The sequence below is a fragment of the Stigmatopora nigra genome, chromosome 20 (assembly GCF_051989575.1).
Source record: "Stigmatopora nigra isolate UIUO_SnigA chromosome 20, RoL_Snig_1.1, whole genome shotgun sequence".
NCBI lineage: Eukaryota > Metazoa > Chordata > Actinopteri > Syngnathiformes > Syngnathidae > Stigmatopora > Stigmatopora nigra.
The window spans coordinates 3,468,920-3,486,947 of NC_135527.1; the positions used below are offsets into that span (position 1 = coordinate 3,468,920).

An 18,028-nucleotide genomic window follows, 5' to 3' on the forward strand; every position below is an offset into this window, starting at 1 on the left:
AATTTGTAGTCCTAGTTGGTTTTTACTTTATTCAGTCAGCCGAAGTAGCTCAGTTGGGAGAGCGTTAGACTGAAGATCTAAAGGTCCCTGGTTCAACCCCGGGTTTCGGCAGCGCATTGGACTTTGCTCATATACTCTAAGTTGGCTGGTAATCAGTTTGAAGACTGTTTTCTTGTAAGCCATGAGTCATTTTGCAGTCAAGTTTGATTCTTCTCACCTACATGACCCAAATTGGCTCAGATAGAGAATGCTGAAAATTTCCGACAATATGCGAGTAATCATCAAAGCTGTTCGGATAGTGATCCCCCTGCATCAGCATCTTCTTAAGCGTCCTTCTCGGTCCAGGTAAAGGTCCAGTAAACAGTCCTTAGAACGAGGTCTCGGTGACTTGTTACAATCGCGAGTTCTCAGACAAATTGAAGAAGCTAAATCTCAAGTGAGGCATCATTTTGTTTTTCTGGATGTTCAGGAACATGGTTCCCTTCTCCACGTTTAGCTCTTTTAAGGGTGTATTTTGTTTCATCCCCATTTGGTCTTCGTTTTTTTTGTTAAAACTGCAGTACTTGCATTGCATGTGGTCTTAACTTTCCAACTTGAAAGAAATTTAAAAAAATACAGTCGACACTTTTTAAGAAAATGATACCCTATTATTAAAAAAAACACTTTACATATATGTTGACTTGATACACATTAGTGTCAAATATTAACTAGGGTCCCACATAGACTGCAGTGTAATAAGAATAGGCAAGTATGCCCTTCAAAATGGGGAGAAATAATCACAGCCAGCCATGTCACCTCCAGGGCTCCGTATATAAGCACTTAAAATAACATTTAAAATACAAATTCCAACAGAATGAACAAGTTGCAAAAGCAGAAATCCCAAATTCAGAAATGCATACAAAATTCACACAACACACTTGGCAAGTCATGACCAGAGTAAAGTTACACCATGCTAGCAAACGCTCACATGTGCGCGCTCATTTTCATTCGACAAAAATCGCATTTAGCGCACTCAAAATACAACTCAAACACATTTCTGACACTCCAAACACGATGACACTTTATTACTATTATATTTCTCTAGTCAAAACCAAATAAATCTAGAAATGTGTAGAAATAATTACAACAGCGATTTTGACAATCTTATTAGTGTGTTTGGGACTCAGCTCCCTCACCAATGGTTTTGCATTTTATCTTCCAGGTTAGTGAAGAGCCATTAATACTAGGAACAAAAGGTAAGTGCAAGGCCCATGATTTGTTGGCAGTGGTGGGATTTGAACCCACACCTCCTGAGAGACTAGACCCCACACCTCCCAAGAGACTAGAGCCCACATCCAGGACCTTGGACCGCTTGCCCATACTACCTCCAAGGGCAAGGGATGGGGTATTGGGCATCAGTAAATTGTAAATGAACCTTATACATCCTTATATATAAATATTGAAATATTTTATTTTTGCATTGTGTTTTAAAATTTTGTAAGATGATGCAATTACTAATTCTAATTCAATATTTTGTTTTCAAATTTTGTAAGAAAAATGTAATTTCTAATTTTTATTTAATATCTTTCATTATTATTATTTTTTTCATTAAAAAAAACGCCAAGCTCTGAAGCCGCGATGGTGGAAACGCGAAGTAGCGAGGTCCCAATGTAATTTCATGAGTCTATAATCCAAACTTCATGCTTGTACTTGATCTGGATCCCGTATGGTCTAGTGGTCAGTATTCCTGGTTTTCACCCAGGTGGACTGGCTTTGACTCCGGTTATGGGAAACTTCTCATTAGATGGATGGTTTGAGAACTATTGAACTTCTATAATTTCCAGAAACAAATCCCTATTGTTTTCCACAAGCCTTTCCCACTTCTAACCGAGTAGAAACCTGTTGCTAATGATGTGGTAATTTAATGAGTCTATCATCAAAGCTTCATACTTCTACTTGATCTGTATCAGCTTCAGGTAAAATATCCCATATGGTCTAGTGGTCAGTATTCTTGCTTATCGCCCCGGTGGCCGGGATTTGACTCCTGGGATGGGAAACTTTGAATTGAATGTCCGGATTAAGAAATATTGGACCTCTATACTTTCCGGAAACATATCTCTATCGTTCGCTACAAGCCTTTCCTGGTTCCAACCATGTAGATGTCTGTTGCTAATGATGTGGTTACTTATTGAGTCTATCATCCAAGATTCATGCTTCTATTTGATCTGGATCACATTTGCATAAAATATCCCCTATGGTCTAGCGGTTAGGATTTCTGGTTATCACCCAGGTGACACGGGTTAGACTCCTGATATAGGAAACTTAGAATTAAATATCTGGATTAAGAAATATTGGACCTCTATACTTTCTGGAAACAAATGCCAATTGGTCGCAATAAGCCTTTCCCGGTTCTAACCAAGTCGATGTCTGTTGCTAATGATGTGGTAATTTATCGAGTCTATCGTCCAAGCTTCATGCTTCTAAATCATCTGGATCTGCTTCTGATGAAGCATCCCATATGGTCTAGCGGTCAGGATTCCTGGTTTTCACCCAGGTGGCCTGGGTTCGACTCCCGGTATGGGAAACTTTATACTAGACACCTGTAATTAGATGTGTTGTGACAAGCAACTTTTTATGGTCTCAAGTTTTTTTTTCTTTTTCAAATGAATGACAACAAAACACAACACAACTTGACAAAAAGCGATACATATGACCCTCGTTCTTATAGATGTGGTGTCATTGACTGAACAACTCCCTCCTCTGGCTAGCGGAGGAAGTTCTTGGCTTTAATGAGTGGACAGAATTATGCGCTTGGTGACCTGAGACAGGCCATGTCAGCTTCCTGCACTCAACTTCAGCTACGAATGATAGAAGAAGAGGCAGGAACTACTAGATATCCTCATGAAATTCCATTGACCCAGGTATCAGACGCCTTATTTAAGGCAATTGAAAATGCCTTCCCAAGACCTCATGATTGTTTCCACACACCGATTAAGCCGGAGGTCCGGTGCACTATGGACAATGTGTTAAAAACTGGATAGAAAGCACCGGCCGCCATCCATCTGGCATATTTGAGAGTGAAATATTGTTCAGAACAGCTGTTGTTGCGGGTCTTCCGGAACCTGTGAAAAAGGAATTGAAGAAGGACCCAGACTTGTTGACAGGTGACGAACCTAGATTCAAACGTCACCTGACTCACCATTGTAAGATGCATGATGAAGAAAAGGTAAAAGAAAAAAACAAATCACAAAATTTGACCTCTGCCCTGTTAAACCTCCAACTTTCCAATTTACATAGTGAAGCCAAACAATCCAAACAGGAAAAGACGGACGGGGCAATCTGCCCAGATGTTTCAGGGTTGTGATGAGGCCCGAGATGATGGTCAGTTCTATGGTGGGTACGGTGGTCGCGGTCGCGGTTTCTCTGGTGGCCGGGGAAGAGAGTACTTGGGACAAGGACAACAGGGCAACTGTTTTGTAGGTGGCGGTAATGGTCCCCAGCCAGCAGGAGCAACAGCAGCAGGGGGGAGACAAAGTTGGAAACCTTCACGTGGTGTCTCCTGAGAGGCCGCTCGCCGCGGCCTGCGAATTCCAACAAATACCACTCAGAGCTGCCAACAAGGAACGTGGCACCCTACGTTTTTCATCCAGCCGGAGATATTTGACTGCCCCTCACCTCCGACTACCCCCCGGATGAACTAATCCGCGTTCCAGTGGCAGCTCTAGCGCTGTCTGAGGGTAATCCTCAGGCGCTCGTAGTGACTCAACAACAACAACAACAGCAGCAGGGAGCTAAAGCTGGAACCTTCACGAGGTGTCTCTTGAGAGGCCGCCTGTCGCGGCCTTCGAATCCAACAAGTACCACCCAGACCTGCCAACAGGAACGTGGCACCCTACGTGTTTTATCCAGCCGGAGATATTCGACTCTCCCCACCTCCGGCTACCCCCCAGATGAACTAATCCGCGTTCCAGTGGCAGCGCTAGCGCGGCTGAGGGTAACCCCTAGGCACCTGGGTGGCTCAACAACAACAACAACAGAAACAACAGCAGTATGGCCCACCACAGCAACAACGGCCTTTGCGAGGTGGAGGACGAGGCACTGGCAGACCATGGCAGCCCCAGCAAACGGCTCAATCACCTCGACAATATTACCAGGACGGAGATGATCCCCATGGTCCATGGGTTCCCGAGAGGATCAAGAAGAAGTGGTACGGCATACCCAATGCTTCACATGAAAGTCAACGGCGTTCCAACATCAGCTTTGGTGGACACGGGGGCAACACACTCATCTTTGAACATCCCGCCCGCCCCCAGTTGTATCCTCTTCCACCGTGACTTTGGTCGGCTTCTCTGGTTCTCCTCAAGCTCTGCCTATTACCCGACCTCTACGAACTGAAATCCCCCACCTGAAACAGACTCTCTACCATTCCTACGTTCATTCACCCCGAACGCCTGTGAACTTGATGGGAAGAGACTTATTGATATATGTTGATATCATACCATCCAATGTGGGCCGGATGGCCTCACAGTGACTTGACCAAATGGCGCAAAGATTCCGTGTTCACAACCAGTACGAACACGTGGACAATGGTTGATGTGTCCTTTGCAACAAGATTCGGAGATAGCAAGAGTCTATTGGTCACGCCTTGAGCCTGAAACTCCAGCCACTGGGGGACTGTTGTCTGTTTATTACCTGTAGAAATCATTCATTGACTCACTCTGACCATACCATTCGCCCATGGATGATTTTCAGTGTACATTGTTTTATGACAGACGATGACTTTATCTATCAAGACTGTTTTCAGAAGGTTTTTGGAACACTCTGGCAGTTGAAATCCACCAAAATTGTTGTGGATATGTTGATTTGGATAAATCACAAAAAGTGTGGTACAAAATGTTAGATACAGCTGACCCACATATTTCGTTGGCTCTTTCTCATGGTCATGAAGCTCACTAACTAGGTCCAATGTTAAAAAATAATAATAATAAAAAACAGAAACTTCTTAAAGTCATTGAGTGAGAGACCACTGACATCCCAGGACTGACTTATTCCAAAATGCACGCCATTTTGGAAGAAATAATCTTGACTCGAGAACATGGCAGGGAATTGACTGATCACCAGACAGACGACTTGAAGGTACTGTTCTTTTACAGTATGTGGATGACCTTTGTACTGCGCTAACTACTTTTGAAATCTGTCTGGAGCTCACTAGGCAAACTTCATGATTGGAAAAGAGGAAACCGATGCAGCCTGTGTGTCTCTGATCCAAGAACTGGCCCCGGCGGCTGCCCTGCCCAACCCGGATTTTGACAAACCCTTCTATCTTGATGTGTTTACAATGCCAAACTGACCCTTAAACTAAGACCTGGTGATTTTCATCCAGCCCTGTGGCCAGGGGCTGAGATGAGATCACCATTGACTTCACGGACATGATACAAGTAAACAGGAAAATGATACCTTCTGGTCAATGTAGACTCTTTCTCATTGGCCGGAAGCGTACCATGTGCTAGAGAGGACTCGGCAGCAGTCATTATTTTGGCTCCAAGCTCTCGCATTGGCTTTACTGAAGGGGTTCCATTACCCGATCTCTCACATTCAGCATATTTGTCTCAACTGCATTCTCTTGTATCTAGTATTTATTCACAGGTACAGGAGGCTGCTGCAGCTGCACGTGATCCCCCAAAGGTGGCATTTGATTCTCCTGGGGACAGGTCACATACACATAGGGTTCCTGGTCCGGACTGGGCTTATCCCAGTCCAAGAGAGGGAGGTAGGGTACAGGATGTTTTTGCTTCTAATTGTTCTCTTGTTATTTTGTGAAGGAGCACTCCACATGCGTATGCCATACTCCTGTTGGGCAATCCCCAATCAGACGGATGTGGCTCCAATGACACCGCAATCTCCAACAAATGAGACACCACTGGCTTCCTGACACTGTGTGTGGTCCTCTGGTCCGTATAATCCATGTTGACCCATCGGTGGACGATTGGTTTAGAATCACTACAGGTATTACGGTAGTATCTAACAATTGGCTGTTAATGGCAGAGCAAGATGCCAGCGGAAAAACAAAATAAAAATAATAATAATAATTTGACCAAAAAAAGGCTGTGGGTTAGGACCTACTGAATTCTCATATAATATACATGTGCTTCTATATATATGTATGTGTATGTATATATATATTTCAGCAACACGGTTACTTATTTATATTTTTATTCATGTATTTATTTATTGACTTACTATTAACTACCTATTTGTGTAAAATGCCTTTCCTATTTCTGCATCCTCACTCGCTTCCTACTGCAACGAAGAAATTTCGCGAATACGGGATGAATAAAGTTATCCAATCCAAAATCAGTAGCCCACCAAATTTTTACCTGTCTCAAATAAAACAGGACAGGAAAATCGTTGGGTAACATTCCGTCTGACAGGTTTTTGTTGCTTCCAGTTTCTGTTTCCCAAGTGGATCTCTTACATCACAATAAGAGAGCATCACCTGCTTGAAAAGGTTCGTTTAATCGAAAGGGTAGGGGGACCTCTCCCTAATGTTAAGTATGCTCAGTAGCCCCAAACTGACCACTTTACACCTCTCCTGAACACAAAAAATTCTGGCACGTCTTTACTGTCTCTCTGATGATCTCAGCCTGTCCTCAGAAGACGAGTACTCAACTGCCAACTTCCATTTCTTAACAGCACCTCTCCTCACTGCCTTCTTCCTGGTTTGTAATGTTCGGATTTAGCTGGCTCAGAATTTAGTGAGCAGGTCATCGACACTGTTCATCTAAACTGCAATCCCAGCGGTGCCTACAAATATTGCACCCTGCATTTTCCTATTGCTTGAAACACAGGGAGAAATAATCACAGTGATTAGTTGTTGTCCTCAATCCAACTTTTACTGTAATCCCCAACATGCAATCATTGATAACTTAATCATTTTAGCATGCCACACCATGAGTCATTTTGCAATCCAAGTTGGTTGCCTTCCTTATCAATCAGCCGAAATTGCTCAGTCGGGAGAGCGTTAGACTGAAGATCTAAAGGTCCCTGGTTCAACCCCGGGTTTCGGCAGCACATTGGACTAGGCGAATGTGTCCTACATCAACTGTTTCCTTGTAAGCCATGAGTTGTTTTGCAGTTAAGTTTTACTCTTGTCACCAACATGGTCTGAATTCGCTCAGATAAGAAATGATGGAGAGCATTCCCCTGATCGACCTTGGTCTCCGTCAGTCCATTGGACTCTCTAAACAAGACCAATATCAGTAAATGCTCCAGTTTCAATATTGTACTAGTAAGCCATGAGTAAATATGCAGTCCAAGTTGGTTATTAATCATAATAATCAGCCAAAATAGCTTTGATGGGAGAGTGTTAGACTGAGTATGTAACGGTACCTGGTTCAACTCTAGCTTTTGGCAACACATTGGACTTTACAAACCAATTCTAATTCAGCAGGCAGTCAGTTTGAAATTGGCTTCCTTGTAGGCCATGAGTGGTTTTGCAGTCAAGTTTGATTCTTGTCACCTCCATGGCCAAAATTGGCTCAGATAGAGAATGTTGAAAATTTACGACAATATGCGAGTAATCACGAAGGTTGAGCGGATTGCGATCCTGCTGCATCAGCATCTTCTTAAGTGCTCTAGGTCTGCATTCTAGGGTAAAGGTCCAGAAACTAGTCCTTGGAATGAGGACTTGGTGACTGGTTACGACCCCGAGTTCTCTTTGGACAATTTGAAGAATGATTTAATACAACAATGATTAAATACACACATATATAATAGTATTACAGAATAAACCCAACAATAAGAATTTCTTTTCTCATATTCAGATGTAATTTTCGATTGTTTTCACTTTTTTTACCTGTCTTTTTCAGTTGTTTTTTTAACTGATACTGCATTTTCTTTTTGGTGAGAACATGCTCTCATATGTGTATGGAACTAGAATGCAATTAAACACTTCATCAGACATAGGCATTGTCGTCATCATTGACTTGACAAAAAGCCTAGTAGTCATCATACCCTCAGCTGCGTATGACGAAATTGTATAGTGCTTCTCCACTGGTCCGCCATCCCAGGCAAGACCCCTTAACTGACATATTCAGACTTGTTAGCACTCCGCCACGATGGAAACATCGCATCACCTCTTGTTGCCTCACCGATGCTAACAAGAATAAAATGTTGTTATCTTGTTGTTAATATTTGAAATAGATGACAAAAAGAAAAATGGAATGAAATAAAAAGGAATTTTCCTATTTGACTATTTTCTGTTCCTTTTTCACAATGATTTTTAGGCCTGACCATGTTTTACTGTATTACTTCCGCCTTCATCTAAATGTCAAGGCATTTGTAGGACGTGTTTCAGAAAAATGATTATTTTTTTTGTCAGATTCCGATCTTGTGAAAATGATGCGATTAGGCCCGATTTCCGATCAATCTATATCGGAATTTTGATAAGAAGAATATGAAGTGAGAAAAGGTAACTTTTTCAGAATTAATCATTTTCAAGAACATTTTTTTCACAGCAATGTAACACTTGGAAGTGGTGTAGTTTGCATCTACAAAAAAGGAACTGTTGTCAGTAGCAGAGAATGGTTTCGATCCATTGACCTCTGGGTTATGGGCCCAGCGCGCTCCCGCTGCGCCACTCTGCTTCTTCCACTTTCTGGCATCAAATCGAAGCACACTTACTGATGAATCGTGGGTTTTCTCACCTGCTGACGGAGCTCCTGAAGACCACCAGCGCAAGAACCTCCGTCTCGGCCTGGTAATGTCATGAGTTAGTCCTGCTATTCACAGAGTCATCCATTATGTATTTAAAAATGTCCATTACAATCAAAAACTCGGTACGAGACATTCGGCGCCAGGATTTACAAAACAATATACCATGTTGAATTTAAGCTGATAATACCGCACAGATGAGTCATTAACTTATCGTGGTGGTGAAGTTTGTGTGTCCCGGTGGTGGGGTTAATCAGTCCCAGTGATCCTTGGAGAAATGTTGCCCGGGGCCTTGTAGCCCTGGTAGGCTTACCCATAGCCAACTGGTCTGTTGTGAGGGATTAGACAAAGAATGGCTCAGAGGACCTCTTATGATGAGCAACATTATTGGACAAAATCTTCCTTCACCCGTACGCGGTTAGGAAAGAGCCTGAGCGTATGTTTGAGATATCCTGGCTCGACATAGTTTGGCTCTGGAGTTGCCCGCAGGACAAAAGGGGTGCATCCCTCCATCTTCGGGAGGGAGAACGGCACCTGATTGTTGTTTGTGTGCATGCACCAAACAGCAGTTCAGAGTACCGAGTCCTTGGAGGGGGTGCGGGAGAGTGCTCCTTAGGGGGACTCCCTTGTTCTGCTGGGGGACTTCAATGTTGATGTGAGACCTGGAGGGGGTGCTGGAGAGTCCTCCTAAGGGGGACTCCCTTGTTCTGCTGGAGGACTTCAATGATGATGTGAGACCTGGAGGGAGTGATTGGGAAGAACGTCCCCCCTGATCGAAACCCGAGTGATGTTCTATTGTTGGATTTCTGCGCTCGTAGTGGATTGACAATAATGAACACCATGTTCAAGCATAAGTGTGCCCATAAGTGCATTTGGCACCAGGACAACCGCATGTCTTGGATACTCGGGTAAAGAGAGGGACGGAGCTCTCAACCAATTACAACCTGGTGGTGAGTTTGTTCCGAAGGTGGGGGCAGATGCCAGCGCAGCCCGGGAGACCTAAATGTTTTGCTCCCCTATTAGAAGGACATTCAATTCCCACTCGCCGCTCCCCGCTCGATCTCACCCGTTCAACCTCTCCGCTCGACCTCGCCCATCCTTCCCCACATCTCCGTGCCGATTGGCCCGACAGTCGCACCCGAGCGAATACCAGCACATAACTGTTTATCTAATTTAGGCAGAACGTGGTGCTGTAAATGCCAAATTTGTGGATTCGACCGCTGAACAGACATGGCCTTTCTAGAACACATGTACCAAAGAGACAGCCTGGGGAATGAATCTGGCCTGCCTCCTCATTTTGTGCGGTTTGACACCCTTGCTCTAGAATAAGTTAAAATTGCCTAAAATGATTCATTTTGCCGTAACATAACAGTTTAGCTAGCTGTCATTGGCAATTATAGTCCTTACACAAAAATCATGACCACTTTGCACATCGCTGGTTAGCTCAGTTGGTCAGAGTAGTGCTAATAATGCCAAGGCCATGGGTTTGACCACCATATGGGCCATGACCTCTCCAAAGTCAATTGAAATTATCTAGTCCAACTTCTTTTGCCATAACATAAGTGGCTAGTTGACGTGATGCTATGGTGGCATCATGTAAATTCCAGAGCTGTGCAAGACATGGCCTTTTAACTCAGGTGGTCAGAGTGTGGTACTAATAATGCCAAAGTTGTGGGTTCAACCCCCACACAGGTCATGACCTCATTGTAGGGATTGCCTAATACAACTCTTTTGCCCTAACATAACACAACATCCTGTCTTGATGTTTCTTCAGTTTCTGTGGTCTGGTAATTTCTCTGCTCCACAAGACAGAAGATGCCACCCAGGATGTGAATCATCTCAGTGAGGGAATATTAGCTAGGTTTGTTCCCACCACATTTCTTTTCTTCCCAAATTGTTGTGAAATTTAATTTGTTTTCATACTCAAGCGGTCAGAACAGTGTTTCTCAACTTTGCTTAGCCTCCAATGAGGAAGCCTATAGAAAATCATAATAGGATTACTCTTAATAGTCGTCACAAGTGCAAAAATCTCTAACTAAAGATGTAAAAACCCTTAAATTCGAAACAACAAAATGCTGTACCAGAGTTGTCTATCTGTCTGGTAAGTTGACTGAGCTACCTTGCTAATGTGAGTGGGCTAACGTTCTGAACCTTATTTTTTCATGCTAATTGCTAGCATGCGCGAACACGAGATTAGACACAATTGGCGTATATTCTATCAATATTAGAATATAACAACAGATCACAAAATGTTTATAGTTGAAGGCCAATTTAAAGCATCACAGAACGAATCCACACAGGAAAAAAACTTTTCCTCTGCCCAGTGTGTGGTAAAACATTCAATCGCAAGAACCCCTTTTAAAAAACGCAAAATCTCATACTGGTAAAATGAAAAAAAATTCTGCTCAATTTGTTTAGTAACATTAGCTATTAGCTAAAGTGCTAGTTTAAATTTGACATGGTATCTTGATTTTGATAATTGTGCCGCCAAACGTCTTGTATTTGTGTTTTTCATTGAAATGGAAGTTTTTAACTGCAAAATGGATGACTGTAAATTGCAGAACTCGCTGTGGGTGTGACAGTCCACATTCAAGACCGAGGCATTTGTGCTGGTGATCCTCAGGAGCTCCGTCAGCATGTGGGAATCATCACGTGCCTCTGTATGTCTGATTGGATTAGTCTGATTGATTACATTTGTGAGTCTGGTTGTCATAAAGTGGTGCAGTGGAAGCGCGCTGGGCCTGTAACCCTGAGCTCAATGGATTGAAACCATTCCCTGCCATTAACAATCACTTCTTTTTTGCAGAAGCAAAATACCTCACTTTCAAGTGTTGCAGTTGCTGCGAAAAACTGATCTTGACAATTAATAATTCTTAAAATTAATAACTCACTTCACATTCTTCTGAATGATGCCAGCCGATCAAAAATTGTGTCAGAATTTAACGAAAACCGGGCCCAATTTTCAGAGTATTGGAATCGAATAAAAACAAGATTTTTAGATGTACTGAATTTACATTTGGGGTGGCCCGGTGGTGTGGGTGACCTCACAGCTCTGGGGTTCTGGATTCAAAACCAGGTCGGTCCACCTGTGTGGAGTTAGGATGTACTCCCCAAGCCTAATGTAGACACAAAAAGTGTGATCCCCGGTCTAACCATGTGGTTAGACTGGGGATCACACTTTTTGTAAATGGAATTCAATTGGAATTTTTGTGTGATGCTGGAACTTGTAGAACAGCAATTAGAATGGTTATTTTCAAGTGCTGGACGTACTTTGTTGATAGTTTCTAAATGTACTGTCAATTTACTGGAATGAAATGGCTTTTTCCAGCTTGGCCTGGTTTTGATCCCGTCCGCTCGCGGGAAGATGGTGTTTAAAAGACGAAAAAAAATTACATACAAAACAGCCATTTAAATGTTTTGCCGGAAATGTCACTTTCATTTTTTATCATACGCTAGACTTGTATAATAATGCGTTGACTGCGGGGGAAGCGCTCTGTTGCAGTGGCTGCTGATTAGATTGGAATGAAACATGTGGGCCGCGGGGCGGCTGATTTGACGGTTTTAGGCATTCAATATGCGCACGGACCACACAAGCGACTGCATTTTTCTATATGGACCACTTCTGTGAAGACATTACAATAATTCTAAAATCTTAATTAAAGAAAATTAGCTTTTGGAGGATAAAAGAATATTAATACTGTTTTTGAATGGTTGGACTGTTCAATACTCTAACATATGAGGGTGGCTTGTTAAAGAAAAAGAAAAGGATGGAAAGAGGTAAAATATTATGGCATATGTGCTGGTGGTCCTCAGCAGCTCCGGCAACAGGTGGGTATCGTTACGTGCCTCTGTATGTCTGCTTGGATTAGTCTGGTTGATTAGATTTGTGAGTACGATTGTCTGGTGTACAGCGAGAAGAAGCAGATTGGTGCAGCGGAAGCGTGCTGGGCCCGTAACTCAGAGGTCGATGGGTCGAAATCATTCTTTACTACTTAAAATTAATTTCTTTTTTTTGCAGAAGCAAAATACCTCACTTGTTGTGTTGCTGTGAAAAACTGATCTTGACAATTATTAATTCTGGAAATAATACCTCACTTCACATTCTTCTTATGGATGCCCATCGATCAAAAATTGTATCAAAATGTAATGGTAATCAGAACCAATGCGTCATTTTCAGAGTATATGAATGCCATTGGTTCCCTGAGAAAACCCACGCAAGCCTGGGGAGAACATGCAAACTCCACGCAGCTGGACCGACCTGGATTTGAATCCAGGACTCCAGAGCTGTGAGGTCAACGCACTATCCACTCACATCACTGGGCTGCTACTTATTTCTTATTTATTGATTATTTATTTGTCTGTTTGTTGTTGTTATTTGTGCACTACATGGTGAAAGCATTAAATCTCATTATACTTGTACGACAGTGGTGGGCCGTCAGGGCCGTCAAGGACTTCTCTGCTGGCCTAAGAAATATCTGAATCACATATTATATTTTGCCCTCTAATACTTTGTTAGCATCCTTTCCCTCTGGTTGCACTGCCTGGGCGTGTCTGAATGCCCCGCCCACAGAGACTCGAGGTGTAAAGCAAGATGGTGACATACTCCTATCACAAAGGAGAGGGAAGTGGTATGAAAAGAACAATCTAAGGAACTACTATTAAGAAGATGTGTGGTATCCTGACATCCGGAATTCACTGGGTCTAGACGTCACACTTAAATCTGCAGTTGTGGAGATGAGATGCATAACTTTTAAGGGTAATTGTTCGGTTTATTCTGTAATACTATTATATGTGTGTATTTAATCATTTCTTTGTTAAATCATTCTTCCAATTGTTCGAAGAGTGCTCGGGGTCGTAACCAGTCATCTAGTTCTCTCACAAGGACTGTTTATCTGACATCTTACCCAGTATCGGGCTCCGAGGACTGTTTATCTGGGTTTGCAGCAAGGAGTTGCCAAGGACTCGGGCTACCAACAGATAGGGATATCTGCCACTTTCAGCAACTCTCGCATAATGTTCATACATTGTGATGATGTTCTGTTAATAAAACTAGCTCATCTGTTGGGGGATTCGAACTGGTCAGGCTGGGGGATGGAAACATCTCCCAGCGCTGGTTACTCTGACCCCCTCCTTCTGTTGAAGTCTGGTAAATCTCATCACGCTTGACTCTGTTTGCTTCCTTTGATCCAAAGTTATTGCATGTATATGGATTAGATCCCAAAGTCATACTCCCGGACGAGCCCTCTTTTTGTCCAATTGTGATCTATTATGTGGGTTGATAGGTCACATGCTCAAACCTGAAAAAAGTGTCACATTATGTACACACATGGCTTGTTGGTCTAGTGGTATGATTCTTGCTTTTGGTGCGAGAAGTCCTGGGTCCAACCCCCAGATGAGCTCTTGTCTTATCAAATTGTGATCTAATTTGGGGGTGATATGGCACATTAGCTACCTAAGGAAAAAAGTGTCACTGTATGAGCACCACTGGCTCGTCTGTCTAGTGCTGCAGTGGGCAAACTTTGTGGCCCGGGGCCCCATTGACTTTAAAAATTTGACAGATGGGCCGGGTCGGCGCAAGATACGATACATATAAGAAACTGCATCCGTTAACAGTACATATGAAACATAAACAGAAAAAAAGGACTAAAGATATAACAAGAGAGTGGACAGAACCAAATAATATTAATATTTAGAATTTATTTTCACAACAACGGACTGGTAAACAGAACAAACAAATTTAGATGAACTTGGATTAATATATACAGACACACTTAAACATACGTTTAACGTAACTTTACACAAAACTGAATTCTAATTTTGTTTTAACCTTTTTTTTCCTTCCTTTCCACGCTTCCAACCTCATGTTTGCTATCAATGGGATGTTTGATGTTTTTCTACGTATTCCCTTCAAAATATTCAGAAAACTACGCGCACAAATGTCCTCACAATAGGATAACCCACGACCACTTGCCAACGAAAAGTATTCTTGTAGTAATAGCGATCGTTCCACTGCTCATAGAACAACATTGCCTCTGGCTCGCAACAACCCAGTTTTAAATTATTTCATGTTTCCTGTCCATTGTCAACAGTCGCCTTTTCTTTGTAAAACTGCCGATCCATAGTAATATTGTTTACCTGGTATATAAATGTAGACCAATATGGGGGTAAAACGGGCGAGTGGGGAAATGCAAAGTCAGCCCAGTGGTCATTGAAATATTTTATACACGAAAGAGATGCAAAAAAGACATTTTTCGGAGGGGAGAGACAATGACACACACTGAGTAGGAGGTGGGGGCTGTTCGGCGGTCCTTCATGGGTTTGTGTAACGGTAATGCCTTCTCCTCTGCCTCGATGAATGTCCGCCTGGGCATCTTTTTCCAAAAAAAAGATCAGTTTCATCGCAGTTGAAAACTTGCTGGGGGATGTAACTTTCCTCGGCGATAATCAAGGCAATTGTCTTGATGCGTCCTTCTGCTTAAGGATGGTCGAAATGGTTGACGTACTCCTCTCATATTGCGTAACGTACTCAGTAACACGTACCTCACTCATATTTTTCAATTATTTCGCCTTTTGTGTCCATTGTCAACACTTTTGCTTTGCAGAACTCTGGCGATCCATAGTAATCTTGTTTACCTGTAAAAAAGCTGGTGGGTGGGGAATTGCAAAGTCCGCCCAGTGGTCGTATAAATATTTTATACATGAAAGATATGGAAAAAAAGACACCTGGCTTGGTCGCATCACAAAATCTTGATTGTATCTCGGGCGAATAATTCGTAAGACAACTATCAATAAACTGTGTCGAGCCTGAATTTCTCAACCTTACGCTCAGAATCTTTCCTAACCGCATCCCGGCAAAGGAAATTTTGTCCAATAGTGTTGCTCATCATAAGAGGTCCTACGAGCCAATCTTTGTCTGATCTCTAACATCAGACAAGTTGGCCCTACCAGGGCTACAAGGCTCTGGTCAACATTGGTCCAAGGATCACTGGGATTGATTAACCCCACGGGGCACACAACATCAGTTCCTTTTTTGTTGAAGCAAACTACCCCACTTCAAAGAGTTACCATTGCTGTGAAAATAGTGTTCTTGAAATTGCCTTCTAGATTCATACACATACTTGAGAGCATGTTACCAACAAAAAAAATGCAGTATCATTTAGAAGAACAACTGAACAAGAGAGGTAAAAAAAAATAAAAACATTTGAAAATTAAATCGACATATGAGCAAATAAATATTTATATTAGTGATGGATAGTATTCTGTAAAACTATCATATGTGTGTATTTAATCATTTTTGTATGAAAGCTTCTTCAATTTGTCTGAGGAGAACTCACGATTGAAACAAGTCACCAAGTCCTCGCTCAAGGACTGTTTACTGGACCTTCACCACAGAATGCAGACCTAGAAGGACACGTAAGAAGATGCTGATTGAGCGGGACCACTGTCTGAACAACCTTTGTGATTCAACGCATATTGTCGTAAATTGTCAACAATCTGTGTCTGAGCCTATTTGGGTCATGGAGGTGATTAGAATCTAACTTGACTGCAAAGTGACTCATGGCTTACAAGGAAACCGAAAACGGACTGCTAGCTGAATTAGGCTGGGTTTGCACAGTCTGATGTGATGCCGACACCAGAGGTTAAACCAGGGACCTTTAGGTCTTAAGTCTAACGCTCTCCCAACTGAGCTACTGCAGCTGGTTTACAGAATGAACAACCAACTTGAATTGCAAATTGACTCATGGCTTACTATTCCATGTGCTTTACCCGAGACTCGCACATTCACGCATACACATCAAAAGTAAATAAACATTACTAAACATAATCTTCCTTCTCACATGCTAAACACTGTACAGTCGAACCTTGTCTTACCATAAAAATTTCAATCAAATAATTTGCCTGTGGCAGTAGCTCTGTCCACTCTTTTTGTTTTTCATGTTTTACAGCCCCTCTATCTTTTTTTTTAATTACATTTGAATATTTCTTATTACATTCCTTTTGACTTTACTTTGTACTTTATACTTTTTACTTTAATGATGAGTGATGAGTATGTTAATACTTTAGTCCTTTTTTTCTGGTTATGTTTCATATGTACTGCTAAAGGATGCAGTTTTTTATATGTATCGTATCTTGTACCCGGCCTATCTGTCAAATTTTTAAAGTCAATGTGACAGACGTGCCAGGGGTGCCCATGCGGTGACACTTTTTTCCTTAGGTGGCTAATTTGAAATATAAATTTTATTCTTATATTTAATCTTGCACCCTTTTGCACTTTGATGTATTAAAAGTTACTAGAATAGAATTTAATTTACACCTATTGGTTAAAATGTACACGACACCTTTTGTACTCCACCTCTTCATTTGTATTAACGCCTCCCATTTTTAGGACTTGTCTTATCTCTATTAAAAATAGCTTTGGGGAGCCTGGAGAGTTGTCACACTCTCCGGCATCTGAATTGTTGCATCCCCGCCCCTGCAGACGCGACCTTAACTTTCATTATACCTGCCTCAGTATGTCTTCCAATGTTCGAGTTTATTGAAGTATTGGCCAACAAGCTCGAGGTGCTCTTAAACTGACACTTTTTTTTCTGAGATGGCTAATGTCCCATATCACCCCATCATATATCATAATTCAATAAAACCTGGGCTCGTCCGGGAGTTGGACCCGGGACCTCTCACACCCGAAGTGAGAATCATACCGCTAGACCAACGAGCCAGACACACTCATACCATGACACTTTTTTTCTCAGATGGCTAATGTCCCATACCACCCCACCATATATGACAATTCAACAATTTTTTTCTCAGGTGAAGCATGTGACATCAACTCCCATAATAGATCACAATTCGACAAAGTTATGTCTCATCCAGGAGTTGGACCCAGGACCTCTTTCACCCTAAGCAAGAATTTTAACACAAGACCAATGAGCCAGAGCTTGTTTTCATTATTTTAAAACCTACAAATGTGTCAGATCTGTTTAGCCTGACCTTTATGGACATGCTTGTGACTTGCTATCTTAACTCATTATCTGCCAGAGCAAGTGATCCTATTTCACTCCCATTGACGACAGGCATCCAATCCAATTTGACTGGAGGGATTGCAGTCAAACTGGATTGGACATCTCTCCCTGTCAATGGCAACTAATGACGCTCACACCTAGTGGCAATTTAGAATGTCCTATGTGGGATGAGACCCGAGTACCCGGAAGAAACCCACGCAGGGGATAACATGCTAACTCCATACAGTTGGAGCGACCTGGTCTTGAACCCAGAACCCTAGAGCTGTGAGGCTAACCGCACCACCGGGCCGCCCCAAATGTCATTCAGTAAATCAAAA

The 18,028-nt window shown here is 42.3% G+C and overlaps 5 non-coding genes across 5 annotated transcripts; 4 read left to right on the plus strand and 1 right to left on the minus strand.

Moving 5' to 3' along the window:
- The first annotated feature begins 38 nt into the window (after positions 1-38).
- On the plus strand, positions 39-111 carry trnaf-gaa (transfer RNA phenylalanine (anticodon GAA)). The gene has a single exon. It is a non-coding gene; the product is annotated as a tRNA-Phe (tRNA).
- Positions 112-2,491: 2,380 nt separating this feature from the next.
- trnae-uuc (transfer RNA glutamic acid (anticodon UUC)) lies at positions 2,492-2,563 on the plus strand. The gene has a single exon. It is a non-coding gene; the product is annotated as a tRNA-Glu (tRNA).
- Positions 2,564-6,974: 4,411 nt separating this feature from the next.
- Positions 6,975-7,047, plus strand: trnaf-gaa (transfer RNA phenylalanine (anticodon GAA)). Its single transcript has one exon. It is a non-coding gene; the product is annotated as a tRNA-Phe (tRNA).
- Positions 7,048-8,552: 1,505 nt separating this feature from the next.
- trnam-cau (transfer RNA methionine (anticodon CAU)) lies at positions 8,553-8,624 on the minus strand. The gene has a single exon. It is a non-coding gene; the product is annotated as a tRNA-Met (tRNA).
- A 1,689-nt stretch (positions 8,625-10,313) lies between these two features.
- trnai-aau (transfer RNA isoleucine (anticodon AAU)) lies at positions 10,314-10,387 on the plus strand. The gene has a single exon. It is a non-coding gene; the product is annotated as a tRNA-Ile (tRNA).
- Positions 10,388-18,028: the final 7,641 nt, after the last annotated feature.